Genomic DNA, 24,306 nt, shown 5'->3' with positions numbered 1-24,306 from the left:
GCAAACCCAGAGCAGACCTCCTTGTGATTGGGTGACAATGGAGGTTGGAGAAACCATACAGAACCTGTTAGGTAAAATAGGTATCTTTAGTCCCCCGTGTGATCTGGAGTCAGAAAGAGGTCCAAGAGGGGGAAATTAAAACAGTGGTGACCAGCCGTATGCTGACCGTTCACTCTATCCTTCTTTCTCTTCTTTTTTTGAACGCAAGAGGGGATACTTATATCGTTGTGCGTTCAAATGTTCTATGTCATCTGTCCATCTCTTTTTCTCTTTCTCTCTTATCTCCCTGCTGTTATTTCTTCATTTTTCCCCTATCACGGACACTGCCCACTTCAGGGGTATTGGGCACCAATGTTCTGTCCGTTCTCACCCCTACTTTAAATACTCTTCTATTCTTCTGTCTTTTTACTTTCTTCCCTGATTTTCTTCATGCCCTGCGCTGAACTAACACACCTGCTTCTCTGCCCTTTTCTATGCTGATTCTTTGAGTTCAAATTTTCATTTCTGTTTTTCTATATTCTGTTCTTTCTCGCCCTCTTTTCTTTCTCCTCTCCTGTCCATCTCTTTGATTTGCGTGATGTACGCAAGACTGTGCTTGTTGTGTGAATGGGGCATAACACCGAATCCAGGCGACTGCGATTTGGGGTTTGCTGTAAGTTTTATTTCAATGTTCAAAATCTTTGGATTGGTCTTTATGCTAGCATTCTCGCTTAACAATCCTTAGAGATTGGGCATTCTCTGTTTCCCATCCCATCTTGTGTTCTGTCTTAATCCCTCCTTTTCAAATCCCTGTCCCCCTGTTCTCACCATTTATTCTGTTCTTTCTTTTTCTGTCGACTTTGTTTTCCTTCCCAATCCCTTCTCCTGTTCTCCTTCATCCTAACTTCCTCTGCCTACCTCTTCCTATTAATCCCCTGGCTCTAATCCTGCTCCGTTCTTCTCTGTAGGCTCCCGGATCGGGGGAATTTTCTTTACTCTGGGAGAACAGCACGCTTTCAGATTGCTGTCCCCTAAAAATCCTTCTGCTTTCTCCGTTCCTATACTCACTCTTTAACACTGACAGCCCCCACCTTTTCACATCTGCTACTGTCTTCACTCTGTGTGTGTGCGGCACATACTTTTACTTGTGCTGACCCTCGAGATTTTTTTTTTTAATGCCTCGGGACTGTCCCTCCTACTTCCTACAACTTTTCTTTTCTGTTTTTCTTTTCAGCTGCAAACATTAATTACGGGGCTCAGCTTTGTAGCCGTTCTACTACTGTTTTCCCCTTATCTTTGCCTCCCATGACTTTGAACAAGTGCAAGCTGTATTCACATCTTTGTGCACTACACTTCCCATAAGACCCTATTCAGTTCTTTTAGTTCTCTGAACTATGCTTTCCCTCTAACAGCCCACAGCCCCCCTTCCTGTCCACATTTTTCTCGGCTATTTTTCCTTACGCTGCATTATAACCTCTGATTTCCGTTTCTCCTTACAGATATATAGTTTCTATCTTATACTCCGGTGCTCCGGTGCTATCTTTTCAGCTGTTATGAATGACTGCGTAGTATCTCTTATTCCGTCTTTTTTTTTCTTTTGCATCTTTTTGTATGTCTCTGCACTCCGTCTAATTTGGATTTTTTGTGTGAACTATACTGTTCCGTCTCTGCTTTTCTTAGTTCTTATCTCTGTATGCCGTTGTCTAAATCTGGCTTGGCTTTTTCACTTTGAAGCGCATTTTCTGTTCTTTATTATTTACTGCGTAGTTCAACTGACTGCTCTTTTTCACAGCTGCTCAGTTCTGTGCTATCACCCCACCCCCATGGCCATTTCTTTTTCCCTTAAGTCCAATCTGAATTCCTTCCTCCCTGCCCTCTTCTCTGATGCTCTACCGACTTCTATACCATATGTCTGTGGCCCGCACGATACCAATTGGGGTAACTTAACACCTTACATACACCTTCTTGGCTTCTGGTGTAAACTAGAAATCATCTTTTTTTTGATTTCCTTATAAAACTAATCTTTTTCCTTCTCAGTCCCATGTGTTGTGAGTTTTGTTTTTCTTTCCGGAACAAAGCTTACTACATTACTAGTAACTGTCATATTTGATACATATATTCCCTCTGCCTTTATAAATCCATTTACATTTGCCCGAAGAGCTGAAGTTCTAAACCCTTTTTTCCCTCACATATTTCTGTAACTTTTAAGAGTTTTCCCTAACAAGCGCTGTAGTTCTCTATCTCAAGGACATGAGAATCTGGGAAGCTTGCCCACTTTAGCTGCCTTATCAGTCAGTCCAGCACTGCTTTGGCAGAGGCTACAGTTCACTTTTAAAAGCTCAGAAAGTAATTTTTTTTCCCCTTCTCCGTCCGTTTTTTCTGTTCTATGCTGAAGCGGTACAAGTTAACCAATCATTTACACAGGGATATTGTGAACCTTTTGCTGTCTATCCTCCGTCAACTGTATTGCTCCTAAATTTATCTAACTATATCTAATTCTCTGGTATATTTCCTCATGCTGCCAAGTCCGTTATACGCGCACTTCTGAGCATGTAAGAATGTACGGATGCATCTTTGCTTTCACTTCTACGATTATGGCACTGCATCTTAGTCTTACTTTGCATTCTCCTTTTACTCTAATACTTTCTCACTCTGTCTCTGAGTCATGCTTTTAAACCCGAGACAGGTTTCTTTATTTTTGCACTGCTACTGACAGCCTGATAGACTTCATTGTGCTACACCATGTGTTTACAAAGTGTTACAAGAGTATCTTTCCTTCAAACATACATAACTTACCCCTTTGGAACTTTCTCCTTCTTTGTCCTAGTGTAGCTTTCTGTAATTATGTTGCAATACTTCTTTAATCTGTTTTTCGTATTATGCTGATAGTTCATTTACGTGGCCCCCCATGATTTATGCTTCATGATCCTGGTTTTCGTACTTTAAATGGTATTATTCAATTCCTACAGATGTTACTTTCTTTTGCCCTGCATAGATATATGTCTTAATGTTCCACTATAATGTCACATTTACCTTGCTATGATTAATACGCATGTATTTCTTGCTGAATGCTTAACTGGTAGTGTTCTAGGAAGACTGCTGCATATTGTGGTTATATTGTTGAGAAGCAACTGTTTTTGTTACATTTAAATGCTATCATATTGTGCTTGTGCTCTATAATACAGGAATATAGCGTGATTTTCAGAGCATGCTAGCTACAGACTTTTTCTTGTAAAAATATTTGTGCTCAAATTTTCATGACTTTTACTTCTATGATGGCAGTGCTGGTCCGCTGCCCATCTATAATCTTTAACACTAAGCTACGTATACCAAAACTGTTCTACAAGGTTAAGGATTTCTCAGACTTTTTCAGCTTTGTTTGTCCTGCATGATTGCTTTTGTACTGCTTGCCCTAGCTTCCTTTCTGTTCTGCTCTACCACCCTCAAGCTTTCCTTTCATAGTTTGCTGTGTGGCAACCTTAGTATACACTGTAAACTAAGGTGCCTTACCCGAAGAGCTTACATGTTTTTCTCTCTTTAAAACAAAATTTTTTCTTGCTACCTTTCTAGCTATAAACCACACTTCCTGCATTCTATTTAAAACTGCACAGCTACCTTTGTTTCCTCCTGTTATTACAGTTTCGTTCTGTGCACACCCCTGATAAGATTGCTGTTCGGAGTGTGTCCCTTTTTCCTCGTACCCGCTTGTATGTCTCCTTATTCTATTTGTTTATTTATAACTTTCTTTCACCGTTAGCTGGATGCACCGATTACGGCGTTCAGCTCTCTAGCCACTTTTGTTTTACTTCTCTCTAATAAAGGAAAGGTCTGTTTCCTCTCTACGGCTGTTTTCAAGTTCTCAGCTTTTTATGACTGAGACCTCTCGCCCTATACTTGCAGTCTCATTTCTCTGTATTTTTGCTTTCCCCATTTACAAGTGCATAGCTGTCTATTTTCCTCTTTTTCTGTGGCTGTTTTATAAATAACTTCCCCTCCATTCTCTGCCCTCTCTGTCTCTCGTATCTGTTAATCTCTAGCTTAGGAATGCATTATCCTGTTTCTAATAATCTCCGGTAATAACCTTTCGCCCTGTACGGCAACGGCACCCTTCTTTTCTCCTGACTATGCTTCCTGCTCTTACGTATAGCCTGTCTGTTTGTAAAGTTACGTTCTCTTCTCTGCCACTTATTTAAATATATTCCTTTTTAATTTTGATAGTCTCTTGGCTACTATTTTCAGTTGTTTTATTAAATTTGTACTTGTCCTACTCTTAATTAATGCTTAAGGTTTGTTATTTATTTTCCTATTTGAAATTTGCTTAGACGCTATATGGATTATATCTTGCTCCCGTTATAAGCTAGGCGCTATGCTGTCCCCGCCCATCAGCTTCTATTGCTTGCATTATCTATTTTACTGTTTGTGTTATACTGCGCTAGATATGAGGGGATCTTATTCACTCTCTAGATAAGATTCTCATATAGTTCAGGTTTCTTGTGCTCTGTTTTAATGACGTACTCGTTTTAAAGACCTTAATAGATATGCATATAAAATATGTTTTCCCTTTTCTGTTGAGAAGATGATGACTGCGTGCCATGAGAATACAGCGTTGCTTCACTTCTTCAGTTATTTCCTGTTGGTTCTTTATAACCCAACCCACCTTTTCTTTCCTTCTAATGCTGCAGCTGTTCTGTTTGTCATCACAATCACTGACTAGTATGTATGTTTTATGCTGTATCATTGGAAGTTCTTGATGTAAGAATCACATGTTTTAATTTGTCCTTTTCGATGTTCCAGTTACATATATGGTTCTCCTCTGTTACTCTTATTATAGTATGTAGTAGTTTCATGTCTTGTTTAAAGTCTATATTTTGTTTTCATATACAGCTTTCAACCTACCCTTACAGCTTATTTTTGCCTTACATTACAAATTAGGTAGGCCCAGTTTTTATCATATAATATGTACACTTATCTTTCCTAATTAGTTTTCTTCTTTTACTACAGGTATGAATGAATTTATTTGTACTGTTTGCCCTTGTATTGCAGGCTTTCTTATTGTTACTGTTCCGCTCTAATGCTTTTGAGTTTCCTTCTCCTGGTTTGTTGAGTGGAAAATATATTGTCTAGTGAATGATGAACGTGGAATTTTTCACATTTTTTGTCCTGACTAAGGTGTTCCAACTAAAGGCTCTTTTTATGACTGTGACTTTCCCAAAGAGCTTACATTTGTTTTGTTTTGCTTTGGAATATTTCGTTTTTCTCTCTATTTTTCTATCACTTCTATAGTAATTTTCAGGGGCTTTTCCCTGGGACATACTATACTTTTATTGTTTTCTTATATACCAGTGTCACGCTATAACCATTGGGTTTGATACCGATGTCTGGGACTTACATCCATTGAGGGTGCTCCAATGGATGACGGTATCTCATTTATTAGATTTTGAGCAGACTTCCATTCCATTTTTCGGAGTGGCCTGCGGTTTCGGCATTATTGCCCACCTATGAGTTACTTGTATAGATGAGCGCGGGGTTAATAAAGAGACGTCTAACGACTTTCGTTGCGAGTGTATACAGGTTGACTGGGGCCCTAAATTTTTGTTCTCTTCTAGACGAATATTTAAGCATCTATTGGGGGTTAGCGACAAAATGGCGAGTGTATTCCCATATATGGCGAGTGTATTCCCATATTTCTAACCGGCGAAAACCAATTAGATCGCTGCCCTTTAATTTTAGAGAACTTATTTTCGCTGTTCGCTAAAATCTTTTTTGGAGTTTTTGCTTCCCCCACTTTTGGGGTTTTCAATATGGCGAGTGTTATCCCTTATCAAATTCATGGCGAGTGTTATCCCATATGTAATCCAAGGCGAGTGTTATCCCATGGTCAATTTCTATAGAAGCATACTCTGGAGGGCAGTATTTTAGAGTAGGTATATATAGTAAGTGACACAACTGACTCCTGCACTATTCTCATATTTATGGCTATCATTTCTTTGTTAATATAACCTGCGGCAAAAGCATAGGGCTTTCCGCCAATTAGTAATTTATGTTTTAGGTTCCACTTCTGGGACGCTCTTGAAGACGCGTGAGTATAAAGGTGTTTTCTATACGCATGATGCATGTTTTCCTTTGAATGATCTTCTTTTGCACCCTTTTTATTTATGTCCATTTTACACTGCACACCTCCACCTATGTGGATTGCTTTCCCCTTACTTCTAAATCCATTATGTCCACTCAGTCCTCTACTAGCCCCCTGGAAAGAGTTCTTAACTTTTTCCCCGCTGATAAAAAAGAACTTTCCCGTTTATGTCAGACCTGGCACACCGTTTGGTCCGCTAAAGACCCAGGACTAGAATGGCCAACAAAGGGTTCATTTGATCAGGGTAAACTCCAAGCCTTGATCTGCTACAATGAATCCAACAAACAGGAAAATCTAGGGATAAGCATTTAGCTGCTATTAATAAATTCATACTTATTGCACAAAACCAGCATGACAGAGCCCTAGCAAGGTCTGATTGCGATCAAACCCCTTGCCAAGAGGCAATAACACCTACGGCCCCTCCACCCTATGATGCTGCTACCGCTGCAGGTACTACCAAGCTCCTACCATGTGCAGTGGGATACACCCCAATACCCCCGGGATATTGTGATAAACCTCAGCTACAGATTTCTCAGGGATCTCAGACACAGACCCCCCCATCTCAAGGATCACAGACAGCGATACCTTCGCTGCCTGCGGTACATCCCGCTCCTATCAGATTTGACCCACCTACTACCGTACACATTGCCGGTTTAGTTGATCTATCTCTTCCCTCATCACAAAAAGACCCAATTCCAATATCTCAGGGGTCAGTACAAACCCAGACGCCCTTAACCCCTTCAACAACCCCAGTGGCCACGACCACCGCCCAATTGCCTACTATTACTACTGTTCCAACGATGCAAGCAACAACCCAGACGCTAACCCCACCACCGCCTCATGTATATCGTACTATTGGAGGCTATGAGCTTGAAATACCCCCTCCCATTATTGAGCAATACCCTTGTGTCCCGAACCCACCGGTTCCGGTCACCGTCCAGCACCCTGCCATCAATCAAATTGATGTGGCTGCCCAGACCTCCACTTGTCCTGGTCTAGGATCAGGATTCACCTCACACATGACCACCCAAACGACTACCTACCCACATATGGGGCACCCAACTCAAACATCACCTCCACCACTACGTTTGGACTCTTCTGTCCAAACTGGTCCCTTGCCCGCTGAATCCCTACAGTCTATCCTATCCCAATTGCGACAAATGGGTTTCATTCCATGTAGTCCTGCTACACAAACACGGGCTATTTGTCAGGAACTCTATGATCGGGGTTTCATTAAACCGCCCCCTGCTCCAGTGAACCCTAGATGGGACACGTTAGGTGCACGGCCAATGCGTCCCTTGGTACTCCCAGCCAAACCAGCTAATAAGGAGCGACCGAAGGTTAGACTCTCCCCATTAGACGAAGCATGGGAAGTTTTAAAACAACAACTCCCCACAAAATCGGACATAGAGGATATTCGAAACGAGCCTCCTCCGATGTTCCATTTCTCCCCTTTTTCAGATAGTGAAGTAATCCCTTCCCTTGCAGACGATTCACCTCGTTTTACGTTACCTAATACCCCAGTCCCCTCGGAAGAACAATACGGTCACGCATTGGCTAGTATGGGAGATGGCCTCGCGTTTGTTTCAGAGGGACTTCGTTCCTTACGCAAGTCCCTGACAACACAACCGCGCCCTGATACCCCAGACACCGTGGTATCTGTTGCACCAAAATCTGATTTTCCTCAACAACATGATCTTATTTCTCATCATACCAGACAACGCCACCCTCAAAGTTATTTTACTAATGAGGGATCTAACCGCTGCCTTACAGTCATTGATAGTCCCCATCATCCTACAGTTTTGCCCGCCCTAAATACCAGTACAGAACCTATCCTATCTGATCCACCTAGCACACCTGCTCAATATGTGGCATTACATGAGAATTCATGGCATTATGTTCAACCATGGATTGACAAGCTTGCAGGATGGTCTGAGGCGCTCCAGCCCCAGTCCGCCCTCTTCCCGCGTGAAGGATCCTTACGTTCTGACAAACTTTCACTTGTAAGAGATCTAATTTATGACCACCCTGACCCCCATTGGGATCAGAAAACGACCCTCTACCTAATTCAAGGTCTCCAAGTTTGGAAAAAGTATGAGAATCAGTTTCCCCCAACCACCTCGATTGATCTCCTTAAATCAGTGAAACTTTTTCCCCTGTTGAATAAAATGTCCGGAGGTGTCCCTCATACGGAATATACTCCACTTTCAGCGGTTGAATTGAACAGCCTCATACTACAGCTCCCAGATATTGCACAGGGAGGTAATCGATGGTTAAAGAAATTGCAAGACATAACCCTGGGGACCACTCTGTCAGTCGGCGACATGAAAGCGCTCCTGGGCAGAACCCCACACGCTAGTGTCACTGACATATTCACTCAATCGGGCTATGCAAAATTTGTTACAGATACCCAATATGATGGTAACCCTTTGACTGAAATTCAGACAAAAATATTTCAGGAAATCCGGACCATGTATCCAACCCTTAAAGACTTTTCAGTTATCACTTCCCAAAGATGGGAAATGGATTCAGAGCCTATTGAGGCTTATTTACTCAGACTCCAAGACCTATATAAGGAAGAAACAGAGGAAAAATTTGACTCTGATAATGCCCTCCCAGTATTCTACCATTTACTGAAGGGAACCTTACCTTCAGAAATTAAACTTAAGTTGGAGAACACCGTGGGTCTCCACCTGGAAAAATGGCCTAAAATTCGTGAACACATCCTTCATCATTGCAGACGACTCATTAAAAGCAAGCAAAATGAAGCCCAACATCGTAAGACAGTACACACTAACTTGGAAGTGCTGCAGACTGAAGATCTCAAAGAGAAAAGAGCCTCTAGGAGCTCTGACCCTGATACCAATACTCCTGACACTTCTCCCCCTGTTATTGTTATGTATGCTGACCAACGCTATGACAATAATGGCCGAAATCGGCCCTACCGCCCAGACCGTAGAATTGATTACCCAGAAGAACGGGGTCGTCGCTCTCTACCCCAACGAGGTCCCCCAAGGGGCCCTCTTGAGGATACTAGGCGACAACGAGACTACCGTTCCCGGCCTAGCCCTGATCGCTATCCTGATGTGCTCTGTTATCGCTGCCAACAATATGGTCATTATGCTGCTGAATGTCTTCAGACACAGCCATATAGATTTAGAAAATCGCAGGTCCGTCAAAATCCCCCTGAACGGCAGTCATTCCCTTTATGGAACCCGGATCAACACCGTCCGCAGTGACCACAGATTTAGGGATCAATATTACCCACCCCATAATGACTAGGCGTTACCCCAAACCCGATTTGATTTTGTTGCTCTCAGTCACTCATACTACTCAGCTCCTCATTTGGTATCCAGAAACCATTTATCTGTATATGTGTTGGTGTGATGTTTCTGTTTCTATTACAGGTGACATGTTTTTATTTTATATTTCTCTTGGTTTAATTGCATGTGTATATTTATGGTACCATACAAATGACCTAACTGAGTCAGCAAGTTATTTATTTGTTTCTATGCATACCTTCCCTGGGGAGTTCTTATCAACTGCAGGGATGAGCGATCCCCAGAGGATATTCATTTTATGTTTATATATATATATATATATACCTTTACTGACTTATTTATGCCATTTTACTCTATACGGGATCCCTTTTAAATAAAAGCTGTGTATTGCTCATTGTTAAAATGTTTTCTGCTTTAACTGTTACGCTGTTTAAATTGATGTGACAATCACTTCTTTAGTTTTTTCATGAATATAAAGCCTTCATTTTTGAAATCTCTCTATGGTATGTGTGATATCTGAAAGCTTTTCATTATTTCCTTGTCTAAGAAAGAAGCAATATTTAATAACCATTATCCGTTTTATGGAATAAATGCGAGAAATATTCCCTTGAACTGGCCATTTGGGGGAACATTTTGCGCTGATCATAGATTTTGTAGTATTCTTGAATTGAGAATTGGTAAAGCTTTCAGACATAAATAAGGAAAATTATGCATTCCACTTTCTGATTCCTTTCTATTTAAAACAGGTTATCACAATAACCCCTGGAATGCCAACTATTGCTCTTTCTATCTCTCTGTCTTTCACTGTGAGTGATTGTGAGAAAAACTGGTATAAACTATTTGTGTGCAGCGGTCCTGGAATTTATGCTTTGTGTATTTAACTAACACCTTGCTTCAACTAACTCTTACCACATGGTGGCTTTGTCTTAAAGCGATATGCTTCTCTCTACTTCTTTGACTGACTGAAAAGGGTTACTTAAACTCTATGTGAAGGTCAATCAAGTGGCTGCACTTTTTAATGTTTTTCTTCCATTTGTCTTTTTCGAGGAACCTTTTTCTTGCATTGCCGTCTGAATACGCCTTGCTGCAATTCAGATGTATAATATTTTGTTTTATTTTTATTTTTATATATTTTTTTTTTTTTGGGGGGATTTTTTATAATTTTTCATTTTCGATGCTTTGTTTCTTACCAAGCCTCTTTCCTGGCCCCTAGCATTCTGACTTCTTTCAATAACTTAACCACATAAATTGCACTACTGGTCTGTTTAAGTTTTGCCTTTCCTCAGATGGATACAGGAATTCCGTTGACGTCCCTCACCGAGGAGACGACTGCTAGCAAAGAAGAACTACCCAATAATGTATCTGATCTGAAGGCTATGTTGCAGCAAAGAATCGCTAAATTAAAAGACAGATGCACAGACCCCAACATTACCCGGCGTGAGATACGAGACATTGTTGAGCGTGAGTTTCAACAGATGCATCAATTGGTCCACGAGCGAAAGAGACAGGCTCTCCACTTACTGGAGTTGCAAGAAGCTTTGGCCTCTACCTTTCCTTCTGAATCATCTAGCTCGTAAGTCCTACTGGCCTCCTGCAGCTGAGGGCTCAACCCTTGGTGAATGGTAGTCATCGTAGGTGAAGATTCCATATCTATTGGCGATAAATTGCAACGCATTGCCCTCCATACATCAATAATTGAACATTTACCATCATCTCTAAATTCTAATTGTTTTTTTGTAGATACAATTTCATATATACTATTGCTATTTATGTAAATTGGCTTTTCATTATTGAACCCCAATGTTTACATTGACTTTCATGTCTATTCAATTCACCCTGACTGTGCCCACTAAGATATAGCAATGTATCATTCAGGCATACAGTCATGTTGCATATTCCTTTGACAACCTCTGACTCTTGATGAACTGTTTATGATGCTGCATGCCTAGAATAAAGACATGGAAAGATCCCAATTTGTACACCACAAGTACGTCTTCAAGATCTATCCAGGCCCAAATGATGTTAGATCCCCCAACCATCTCAAGACCAGCCACTTCCTTCAGCAGGCCAGCCTGAAAACCCAGCCCTGTTAGATCTCCGTCCAGATTCTTCAGCGCTTCCACCGCCTCAACCATGATCGATGAAAGAGACTTTAGAACTGATACTTAATTTGAGAACTACTGTTGCTGTTTATGGACATTATAGATTCATATTTTGTTTTATTTTAGCAGTAATCCTGTCTAGATATTGAAAAGGTTTTATTTTTATTTTTCTATTATTTTCTTTATTGTTCTTTATTGTTCTAATTGTTTTTCTAAGAATTTCCCTGTTATTTCTGTTTATGTAATTTGAATGGAAGTTGATATTGCTCAGATACGAGTATCAACCAGTTATGCAATTGTTTAACTCTGGTGTAGGCTTACTTACGTTGCATGTCTTTTTGTAGGTTTGACTAAGCTCCAAGTGGGGTAATGAGTATATAAATTGCTTCCCATACTTCCAGGTCATTATGCATATGTCAAAATCCATGCATGACCTTTGTTAATATAAATTTTCCTAGGATTGACCCTTTTTGCTGTATAAGACAACCTCATACTTGTTTAAGGATTCTGAATTCCTACAACCTAAAACAGCCTGCAATCAGAGTACTAACCATATATTTCTTGAGCCCATAACAATGCTTAATCAAAACCACTATTCCTTCCCAAGACCACTGAGATACATACATTAGATTATCTCCCTATGTACTATGCAACAGATACAATAGAAGTCATAGAAAGACCTGAAAGTATTAGTATGACCTATACTTCATGAGAGTTTGTAGATGAACTCATGGTTTTGTCCCATTCATAAAACCTCTATCACTACAGGTTTGAGTACGCCTCAAGAGGGGTAACATCAAGATTAAGGCCCAAGGGGTTGGGTAATATAAAGGGAATTCCATATGCCCAGAAATATACCACCTAAGAATGAAGTTTTCTGTCTGGCATAATATCTGCTAGCAATCCATAAGAGCAAAACTCCCCCTCTCGTTTGATAGCTTGCCACCTTCTGGAATGGATGATGACGAGCTTGACGAGCTTTGTGTCACCCCTCCTCAGAGGGGGTGACAAGTGGGGAATGTATAATTATAGTACAGCAAGAGACCCTCACTGGATGCCCACCGGAAGGGTGGGAAGGCCAGATTTTAGGACCCAGGCTGTAAAAATACCAGCCAGGTTTAAAAATCTATGACTGGCTGCGCAAGGACTTGCTTTTCCTGTAAGTTAATATGTGTCCCCGCTTGGGATCCATCCACTGGAATAGTGATGGGTCAATTTACATACCTTTAACAGCTAAAATAACTAAAGAAGTACTGACTAGGCCAAATAACAAGTACATGATTTAATATTTGAGAATCTGTAAAAAGCGGTTCTGAATAATGAGTCCTGCTACAAATTGGTACAATTTTTAATTCAAATTCAGCTCCTGTACTGGGGAAAACAAAAACAAAAGGGATGGCTCAGATGAACAAAATGGAGCCTATTACAGAGTTCTTAAGATGGTGTGAAAAGTATGTGAAAACTATTGCAACAGGGAACAGGTGTCTCAGAAATGAGATGTGAAAAAAGAACTTGTTCCCAAAACATACTGATAAGCCCGCGTGGGAACGTATCATCTCAGAAATTGAGAGCTAGGTTTCCCACCATTGACTTCTATGGAGAGGTTGTGTATAAAAGAGGGGAAAATGTGCCTTAACTGGGAGTCTTCTCAGAGGGCGAAGCTCTGTCCGGTTGTACTCAGAATCTCTCTGCTGAATGTACCTGATTAAAGTCTGATGTCTGTACTTGTACCAACTTGAAGACTTGTCTTTGGGTAAGAAATAAAATGTATCTATTTATTCAAATCTATCTCTGTCTTTATTCTATCTTCTCTTTACCTTACATTTAGTTTACAAGGCAGATTACATACACTCAGTCTCTGGAGAAACTTAGACAGATTTTTATTAGGCATTATCTGGGAACATAAATGGCCCAGAGTATACCTAGATCCAGGAAGACAGAAAGCAGTAGTTATGGGAATTAGAATTCGATTACAGCCCCTAATGCAAACCCAGAGCAGACCTCCTTGTGATTGGGTGACAATGGAGGTTGGAGAAACCATACAGAACCTGTTAGGTAAAATAGGTATCTTTAGTCCCCCGTGTGATCTGGAGTCAGAAAGAGGTCCAAGAGGGGGAAATTAAAACACTACATACAAGGAATCAGAAGAGGCAGTTAATTTCACATAAAAGAGGCTAGCAGCTTCTTCTGACTTACTGAACAGCTGAGAGAAAGGTAAGGATTTTGGTAGGTATTTTTCTCTCTTCTTTCAATAGATGCAAAACCTCATACAACTGAAGTATGTCTAGGAAACACTATTGGGCTCATTTTTAAAAGAGAAAAACATCTAAAAAGTGGCACCAATCTGCATCTGGACGTTTTTCTCACAAAAACGTCCAAATTGGTATTTCCAAAACCAATTTCTAGACGTTTTTTATGAGTCCGTCAGAAGTACGTTTAAATCACAAGGGGGTGTGTCAGGGGTGTGTTAAGGATGGGATCTGGGCGTTCCTGACACTTGGACGTTTATCAGCCATAATAGAACAAAACAAAAATGTCCAGGACTAAAACTAAGACGTTTTGAGCTAGACCTGGTTTTATAATGAATAAGACACAAAAAGGTGCCCTAAATAACCAAATGACCACTGAAGGGAATCAGGGATGACCTCCCCTTATTCCATCAGTGGTCGCCAACCCCTCCCACCCCTCAAAAATGTGATTCAAAACATTACTTGCCAGCCTCAATGCCAACCTCAGATGTTATACTCAGGTCCATTAGAATAGCATGCAGGTCCCTGGAGTAGTCTAGTAGTGGTGCAGTGCACTGCAGACAGGTGGACCCAGGCTTCTACTTCCCTCTACCTGTTACACTTGTGGAGGAAACTGTGAGACCTCCAAAACTCACCAGAAACCCACTGTACCCATATATAGGTGCACCCTTCACCCGTAAGGGCTATGGTAGTGGCATTCAGTTGGGGGTAGTGGGTTTTGGGGGGCTCAACAGACAAGATAAAGGAGCAATGGTGAGATGTGTACCTGAGTGCATTTTATGAAATTCACTACAGTGCCCCCTAGGCTGCCCTATTGCTTTCCTGGGATGTCTGGGGAACCAGTCTACTAAAAATGCTGGCTCATCCTATATCCCAATGGCTTGATTTTGTGTGTTTTGCACTTGGACATTTTTTGTTTGAAAATGGACCAAAAAAACAAAACGTCCAAATCACAAAACCTTCTATTTTTGAAAACAAAAGATAGACATTTTTCTTTTTTGAAAATTACCTCCTTTCCTATTCAGATTTGGAAAGTTTTTTGCAAAACATCCAAAGTCGGACTTAGACGTCATATCGAAAAAGCACCTCCACGTCACCAAAGCTGCTGCTGTTGCCCTGTTACAGCTTCTAACCAGATAAAGTCTGATCCAAGGCAAGAGACTCATTCCATGTGTGATGTCTGCAGGTTGAATCTCTCAATAAAGAAGTGGAGAAACTGAGAGAGGAGATGGCAAGGCTGCGAAGCATCCATGACATCAAGTATATCTATAGATGCCTCTTGGAGCATCAAGGATCTCCAGCAGAGGGGAAGAAAAAGAACTGAAGAACCAGTATACAGCCCTGAAAATAGAGGAGGTTAGAATATCCCAGGAAAATTAGAAACCATAGCTCAAAACCCCCCAAACCTGGTGGATTAGTGACCAGTAGGAAGAGAAGGGAGAGGAAGAAGGAAGGCATAAGCACAAGCAAAAGAAGATCATCTATACTCTTGACTGCAATCAGCTCTTGCTTACTGCCTCAAAAAGAACAGTCCATCAGAATTTATATACATCTTTGTCTCCTTCTACTATAACAGACTTGGTACTCCTATGGAAAAGTGTACACTAACTAATTTCCTAGTGTCTTTTTATTCAGTTCTGTTTCAATCAGCCTGGCCATTTCCTTTCTCAACAGAGTCAAGCAACATCAAATCAGAACCACTGCTGCTATTGTAGCTCTCTTGAAATCCACTTCACTAGAGAGCAGCTACTTGGTATTCACTCTGTTATACTGTCACTTCATAATACTACCTGGACCAGTGTTCAATCAGAGTTAGTACATTCAGTCAAGACTATTGTATGCCTGATTCAATCCTGCTTATTGACAGAGAAGGCAAAAGTTGCTTACCCTAAATAGCAGAATTAATCTAGTACACAATTCCATTTTTAACCTAACAGAAGACTGAGGAAACTATTGCATGCAGGAAGGGCTGTGCATGCTCAGAACTTTAAACTATTACTGAGCTCTAGGTGAGCTGTCTTCATCCCAGAGCTGTCAGATTATATCATCCACTTGTGTATCTAATTAATCCTGCTTTGTACAGAGATTGCTTACTGGTAAGCAATTTTGGAAGACTCTATATATTCTCTCAATTTAAATAGAAAAGCAGCAGAATATTACTTCCTCTTTATCTGCAGGGGAATGCATAATTGTAGTTAGTCCTCAATTTTTTCATGAACTTTTGTGGTCTATCTCTTGCTGCAGTGGGTCTATGAACAAGTTTATCATGGCCTATACCTACAGCAGGGATGTTATCTCTACCTGCAGTGTCTGTACTATTCAGTACTTAATCTACATGTGAGCACCTTTTTATCTTGAGTGATGTGTGGCCAGTATGATTATTTCTTTTTTTTTCCTCCTGTCATACTTGAATTGTAGTAGTCACCTTACTGAGGGTCACCATGTGAAAATACTCAGCAAGATTTGGTGAGAGCAATTTGTTCTCTCACCCTCAGAGATGCACAACAATTCACCAACATAACTGCTGAATTTTAGGTCGTGTTCTCTGTCGACCTCACAATTTTGCTGAATGTGCTTTCTAGTGTCTTGCTTTCTACTTCCTGAATTCTGTTTAGTCTATGGAGAATTCTTTCACATTTCCCCTTCTTTTCTGTAAGTTTTACCATCGCATATTAGTTCTTGGACTGCATATCCGGAAATGGCGATCGCCACTACGGCATACTGTAAGCCACATTGAGCCTGCAAAAAGGTGGGAAAATGTGGGATACAAATGCAACAAATAAATAAATAAATAAATAACTAGTTTGCAAAAAGATTGCAAACCTCAGAATTGAAAAAAAGATCTCCCTACCATCAACAGATGCTGAGGAGGACCTAGCAGCTCCCATATTGTATGTATTATGGATGTGCAATATGTCACTAGAAAATTAAAATGAGCAGAAAAAACACAAAATGTTATGTCTTTTCATTTGCCCCAATAGTGTAACTCATTTGAAAGATTGCACACTTTTTTGTAAAGAGTGTGCACTATTTGCTGAACGCAATCGTGAATACTGTATGCATGCATGCACACAGTATCAGGAAAGAATGTTCACTTTTGATGACATAGCTTCTGTAACAAAAAAAGTGCTCAGAAAACTCTGAACAAAACAAACATTCCTGTAAATAACATGGGAAGTGACACAAAACAAAATTTTCTGACTGCATATCCTTAATATTTATACCACTAGAAGCGAGCAAAATGTAACTTTAATTTTTGTTTTTTAATGTTACTTTTAGTATAGGTTTTCATTTGTATGATATATTTGGTGTAGTGCCCTTTCCTGTAGTGCTCAGTTTTTTACATCTTGTGTTAGTTTTCCAAAGTAACAAATAAGGAGTTATGAACAGTACATTTCTTGTCAATGACAACAGAATTATCTTTGCTTTTTCAATAACATTTTTATTTATAAGATTTAGAAGAAATCATAGGTGAGCATGAATGATGGATATGAATGCGAGACTAAGGGATCCTGTTACTAACACATGCTAACAGATTTAGCATGTGAATACGATTCGCACGCACTAAATGATAAGGCACCCATTATATTCCTATGGGTGTCTTACCATTTGGTGTGTGCTAATTGTTAGCATGCCTTAGTAAAAGGATCTTTTAGTATGCTTATGTATAACATGGGTATAGATCAATGGTTCTCAATCTTTCTTCTGTGTGACATACCTGACACACATTGTTCACTTCAGGTCACCTGCATGACACACGGAACACTACAATTCACAGTAGAACACATTTTTTAACTCCCCCATCCATTTCCTATATATCATTTAATTGCTGCTTACAATAATACAGAAGCAATGTTGGTGACTATGAGGAGGACAAAGAGTGGTGGACTACAATTCCATTTGGGGCTGGTGGCAGAAGTAAGGACTAGATATGGAGATTTCAAGCACCTAAGTTATCAACACTCTCCAACCTGCCACACACATGGTTGTTAAGGAAAGCACAAGTATGGTGTCAAATTTTTGGTGACAAACCTCCAAGCTCTTGGTGACACATCAATGTGCCCCAACAAAGTGGTGGAGAAATACTGGTATACATAAACAAAGTCACTTACCTGCAAACAGGTGTTCTCTGATAATAGCAGGACAGAAAGCCCTCAATGAAAATCTTGGGAGTCACAATTCATCGTCTCTAAGTTGACCTCCAGTGTCTTTCACTCACTTTGGAAGCTAAAGAGATTGAGGCCATTTTTCTCTAAATCTATCTTTCATACTTTAGATCAATTTCTTGTCATCACCAAATTCGACTATTGCAATTCCATCTATACTGGACTTAAAGGTGGTCTTCTCAAAAAATTACAAACAGCTCAAAATGCTGCTGCTCGTCTTATATGTAGATATCCTCGCTTTGCCAAAGCCACTCCTCTTTTATATGAGCTACATTGGTTACCAATAAGAGATAGAATATCTTTCAAATTATGCGTTTTTATTCACCACATCCTATTTGGTCAAGCCCCATGATATATAAATAATCTTATTGAGCTACCCCCTCATAATGCTGTTTCATCATTTAGAGAATATCTAGTCTTACATTTCCCTATCTGTAAGAATGTGATATATAAAACAATTCACTCTGCTGATTTGTCCTATCAAGGCACCAAAATTTGGAATTCTCTTCCTTAATCAATCAAGTTTACAGATGATTACCTAACTTTTAGAAGTCTTTTAAAAACACATTTCTTCACTCTGGCCTTTCTGAATACAAAGAACTCTATTTGAATTTTACCCACACCCTTTTCTTAATCTCATTTCCCATCTAGTCCTGCCTAATTATGCTCTCACCTATCCACCCTTAATTATTTGTTTGTCCTTGAGATAGTCTAAATCCTTGCTTATTTACTGCACATGTATTAATTTGCTTCTTGAAGTTACTGTAATTTGTGTTATATTCTGTAAAGTATTATGTTTTATTCACTTTATTATTTGTTTGTAAGCCACACTGAACTTGAGTCTACTTCGGGCTAATGTGGGGTATAAGTGTCATAAATAAATAAATAAACTAGCCTCTAAAACTTTAGATAGGTGCCTATATGTTGGTATTCCTGCATTGCCACCAAAGTCATACTAGGTGGAATTTAAGCAATTCCGCTTCTAGGGAGGTGGATGAGTACTGAGAATATTTATATCCTGTTGTCTTCAGAAGACATCTGTTCCAAGTAAGCAACTTTGTTTTCTTCAAAAACAAGCAAGATAGAGTGTCCTCACAGATAGGAATCCCTAGATACAGACAGCCTTTAACAAAAGAAAAGAGTAATAGAAAAACAGAGGGTGCTAATGGGCACTAATTTGTTTTTATTGGCAACAAGCATTATGGTTATTTTTACCTTTTTTTTTTAACTGAAAGTAATCTGAAGTGAAAGATAATGCACCCTAGGAGGTAAGATGTGGATAGAAGTTCAGGTTGCAGCTTTGCAAATCTCTTCCATAAAGTTTGACATCAGATGGGACACTGATGCTACTATGGATATAACATTATCTGGTCAATATTTAGCTGGCAGCGGTCAGTGTTTTTTTAAACACTGACTGCCACAGAGAGAATTAGGCCGTGATAGTCATTGTGGGCCATGTCCAGGCACTGGCATTGAATATCTGGGACCAAACCAGTGTGTGCTGGCTGCCAAATCTTATTCAGTTCCAAGCTAGGACTCGTATGTGACAGTTATGCAGGTTCCAAATGAATTGTTGGCTGGGATTTGTATAAGGAGAAACAGGTGCCCTCACTCCCTCTGAGGCCCGTCCCCCAACCCTGAACCCGCTCCCTCCCCTCCGAAGACAAGAGCTCATGACAGACCCCCTGTAGCCCCCATCGGTCTACCTTTGATAGCCCTGGTGGGTCTAGAGGGTCGTAAGGGTAAGAGTGATACCCACTCGCTCCTAACTGTCATGGCACTGGCCTTAAAATGGCTGCTGTGACCTCTAGTGGAAGCCTCACGATACTAAGGAAGGAGGGGTCTAGTGGGGGGCTCCTCTTCAGGGCCGGTCCAATCCGGTAAGCAGGGTAAGCACTGCAGGGGGGCGCCTGCCTTCAAGGGCGCCGCTTTGCAAGCAAGCAAGCTCTGCTGAGGCTTTTGTTTTTCAGTATCTAATCTCTGCAGCTCATCTCAGTCTGGCTCCAAAGCGTCCCGTCCCCTCCCCCCTTCCAAGCAGAGAAATATCCTCCTTGTGTTTGTCAGAGGATGTCACTGCTCCAACTGAATCTGGCTCCGAAATAACTTGTGGGAGCTCAGCCCCCCCCCCCCCCCCCTCCTTGTGTTTGTCAGAGGATGTCACTGCTACAACTGAATCTGACTCCGAAATAACTTGTGGGAGCTCAGCCCCCCCCCCCCCCTCCCCGGTGACAAGCGGCTTCAGGGCAAGAAGGAAAGCCTGAGGAGGCTCCAGCACAGACATTCACTATGCCTGGCTGAGCTCAGGAGCTAAGCAGCAGCATAGTATTCTCTGCAGCCACCCCTTCAACACATTGGGATTGAGAGTGAAACCAGGAGCTGGAATCCAGCCCAGAGAGGGCTCAGAGACAGCACAGCAGAGCCTGGACCCTTGTTTTGTCAGAGACTGCTGTTTAGTGCTACACCTGACCCACCCTTTTCCACCCCCCCCCCCCAACACAGCAACTCAGAGGACAGGAGGGCTAGATGCCTGCTTTCAATTCCTAACCATCACCAATCTCCTATCTCTCATTCCCACTTCAGTAACTCCTGTTAGTCTGTCTAACTCAGATTGTAGAATATGTTAGTTTATGCTGATTAAGTCTACCCTAGCTAGATCCTAAGCTGTGCTGGATGGGAAGGCTATTGTGCTGCATGAAGAGTCTAACTTCTTAGGATTTCAGGTTAATTTTTGAAGAATTTGAAGAGGGGCTATCTCTGTTCTACATGTGTGACTGCAAGGCCAAGTGTCTGAATAGGGATCTGTTTGTTAGATTCTGAAATTTTGATAACACATTGTTTTTCAGAGTTGGTAAGACTGTCTGTTCTCCTAATTCCTGGTCTCTGTGCTAAGTTATTTTTCTTCTATACTGGTGTAACATTTTCAATGATGCCATGGCTGGTAAAAGGGGTGTGTCTACTGTGGGGGCAGAGCCATTGTGATCCTGCCCCTGTATGGGTAGGGGTGTTGACTAATAGACTGCAGGAGGGCGCTAAAAACCCTAGGGCCGGCCCTGCGCCTCTTGTCTTTAGGAAGTGACAGGAGGGGGAGAAGGGAGGGGGCACCAGAATCCCCTCGGGCTGTTACCCAGAAGTTATCTGGAAACTGGCTGATATTCTTTACCTGGATAGCTAAACAAGAAAAGAAAGGACTTTTTATGCAGTCCTATTTGCCCGGTTAGCTATGCAGACAGTGGCACTGAATATCGCTGTTACCTGCATAACTGCTGGCTCCACCCCAATTCCATCACTGTAATGCCCCTCTCCTGCCTGGTTTCAGTTTGGCCAATTAGTGCCAATATTCAGCAGTACTGCTCGGTTAAGTGCCGCCTCATATTGGTGGGTGGCCCGCTGAATACAATTTAAGTGGCCAGAAGCCTATTCTGACTTCTTAAATTGCTTTGAATCTTGACCCCCTCTGAGTCTTGACAGGTTCATGCCTGTCTAGGCACAAGCAAAGCAGATGCAATTTGGTAGTCAACTGGATAGCATGAGCTTGCTGATGATGGTACAAGTCTTGTTGGGGTATAAAGAAATAAATAATTAGGAGGGCTTCTGCAATCCAATGTGTACAAGGCACATTCACAATCATGGGCATAAGACTTGGAGAGAAATGTTGGTGGGATAGCTGGTTAAACTGGGAATCCTACACCATCTTAGGTAGGATGTGTGAGCAGAACTACCTTACTGCTGAAAAACCTCATGCAGGGTAAATTAGTCACTAAGGCCTGGAGCTCAGTAACTCTGCACACTGATATGACTGCTGCCAAAAATAAAAAAATTTCCAGATTGGATATTTACGTTTACGGGAATTTAGTGGCTCAGAAAGTGCTTTCACCAGTTGGGTCTGTACCACATTAAAGTCTCAAGACATAGTGGAAAGCTTCAATAGGAGCAACCCCTGCATAAAACAAAACAACTAAGGGCTATAGAAAGATGAGTTAACCCTCTGTGTGGTGCTCATAGGCCTCAACTGCACTGAGACTCAAACAGATGGAGTAATCCCTACGGAGTACTCCAGGGTTCTCTACTGTCCCCTGTACTATTTAATGTCTATCTTCACAGCTTGGGGCAGTGTTTCCCAAACTTGGTCCTGGAGGCACCCTAGCCAGTCAGGTTTTAAGGATACCCACAATAAATATTCATAACAGATCTGCATGCACTGCCTCCACTGTACGCAAATCTATCTCATGAATCATCAATATGGATATACTGATAACCTGACTGTCTGGGGTGCCTCCAAGACCAGGTTTGGGAACCACTGGCTTGGGGGTTGACCTTACTAGAGCCTTGACCTGAATAGCACTGAAGTTTTGCTCTTACTGTTGGGCATCTTTCGCTTCCCTTTCCTTTGCTTCTCTCTCCCCCCCCCCCCCCCCCCCCATGGGTCTGGCATCTCTCCCTACTTGCTCCCTGCAGTCCTCCAACCTATCTATCTTCACTAGCAACTATTAAGCCAGGCTGCCTCCAGCTGGCCCCAGGGGCCGTTCCTCTGTCACAACTTCTATTGCCTGTGGGCGGGATGTGGCAGAGGAAAGGCACTGGGGAGCAGCCAGAAGAAGCTTGGCTTAATCAGTGCCAGCAAAGTTGGAGGAGTGCAGGCTTAGGGAGAGAGGGAGGTATGGAGAGATGGCAGACCTGCAATGTGGTGGTGGTGGTGGGGGGGATTAGTGAGGGGGAGAGAGACCAGACCGTTGTGGGAGGGAGAGAGAGATGCCAGATCATGGGGGGGGGGGGCAGGGGTCAGGGGACAGAAACAGAAAGAGACAGAAGCTGATCCTAGGTAGGGAGAGCGGGGGAACGAAGAATGAAGGGAGAAGCTTGCCAAGAGGAGGACAAAGAAACAGCAAAGAGATGCCAAACAGGGAAGGGGCAGAGGGACAGGAACACAGAGGGGCAATGCTGCACATGAATAGAAAGGAAGAAAAGACAGAAGGGGAAACTCTGTACATGGATGGAAGTGTTAGGAGAGGGAAGAAATGATGTAAATGGATGTCGAGAAAGGGAAAAGAGAGGGAGGAGGTGATGCACATGGATGGAGGGGAAGGAAGAGTGAGGGAGCAGATGCTGCACATGAATAGAAGGGAGGGGAAGGGGGAGAGAGGGAGTAGTTGCTGCATATGGATAGAAGGGAAGAGAAGAGGGAGGAAATACTGCAAATGGATGGAAGAGGGGAAAGGGAAGAGAGGAAGGAGATGCTGCATATGGATGGAGGGGGAAGAAATGGAAGAAATGGAAAACTAGATAGATTTGAGAAGAGGCAGAAAAAATGAAAACTGAATGTGAAAGCTCAGTACCAAAGATTGATGAAGGGCAAGAAGAGAAGAAAGGAAAGGAAGAGAGAAAAGAAATAGTAGATGGAGGCAGAGACTAAAAAAAGACCCACAGCGGACAGAGCGAATGCTACATACCTGTAGAAGGTATTCTCCGAGGACAGCAGGCTGATTGTTCACACTGATGGGTGACGTCCACGGCAGCCCCTCCAATCGGAATCTTCACTAGCAAAGTCCTTTGCTAGCCCTCGCGCGCCGATGCGCATCGCTTATGCGCGGCCGTCTTCCCGCCCGAAACCGGCTTGTGCCGGCCAGTCTCATATGTAGCAAGACAAAGACCAGGGAAGACACAACTCCAAAGGGGAGGCGGGCGGGTTTTGTGAGAACAATCAGCCTGCTGTCCTCGGAGAATACCTTCTACAGGTATGTAGCATTCGCTTTCTCCGAGGACAAGCAGGCTGCTTGTTCTCACTGATGGGGTATCCCTAGCCCCCAGGCTCACTCAAAACAACAACCATGGTCAATTGGGCCTCGCAACGGCGAGGACATAACTGAGATTGACCTAAAAAATTTACCAACTAACTGAGAGTGCAGCCTGGAACAGAACAACAGGGCCCTCAGGGGGTGGAGTTGGATCCTAAAGCCCAAACAGGTTCTGAAGTACTGACTGCCCGAACCGACTGTCGCGTCGGGTATCCTGCTGCAGGCAGTAATGGGATGTGAATGTGTGGACAGATGACCACGTCGCAGCCTTGCAGATCTCTTCAATAGTGGCTGACTTCAAGTGGGCTACCGACGCTGCCATGGCTCTAACATTATGAGCCGTGACATGACCCTCAAGAGCCAGCCCAGCCTGGGCGTAAGTGAAGGAAATGCAATCTGCTAGCCAATTGGATATGGTGCGTTTTCCTACAGCCACTCCCCTCCTATTGGGATCAAAAGAAACAAACAATTGGGCGGACTGTCTGTTGGGCTGTGTCCGCTCCAAATAGAAGGCCAATGCTCTCTTGCAGTCCAATGTGTGCAGCTGACGTTCAGCAGGGCAGGAATGAGGACGGGGAAAAAATGTTGGCAAGACAATTGACTG

At 42.1% G+C, this 24,306-nt stretch overlaps 1 protein-coding gene across 4 annotated transcripts in view; it reads right to left on the bottom strand.

Moving 5' to 3' along the window:
- The window catches only part of SPATA6L (spermatogenesis associated 6 like), a 201,760-nt gene that overhangs the window by 36,193 nt on the left and 141,261 nt on the right, over positions 1–24,306 (bottom strand). Inside the window, exon 11 of one of the 4 annotated variants that reach the window (XR_003941029.1) lies at positions 17,857–17,971. The exons of the other annotated variants lie outside the window; for them this stretch is intronic. The gene's annotated coding sequence lies outside the window, so the exon portion shown is untranslated. The remainder of the gene's footprint in view (positions 1–17,856; positions 17,972–24,306) is intronic. 4 annotated transcript variants of the gene reach the window in all.

The sequence above is a fragment of the Microcaecilia unicolor genome, chromosome 2, assembly GCF_901765095.1.
Source record: "Microcaecilia unicolor chromosome 2, aMicUni1.1, whole genome shotgun sequence".
In the NCBI taxonomy this organism is placed as follows: domain Eukaryota; kingdom Metazoa; phylum Chordata; class Amphibia; order Gymnophiona; family Siphonopidae; genus Microcaecilia; species Microcaecilia unicolor.
Note: the sequence above shows the minus strand (reverse complement) of the source record. Positions and strands in the feature narration are given on the sequence as shown.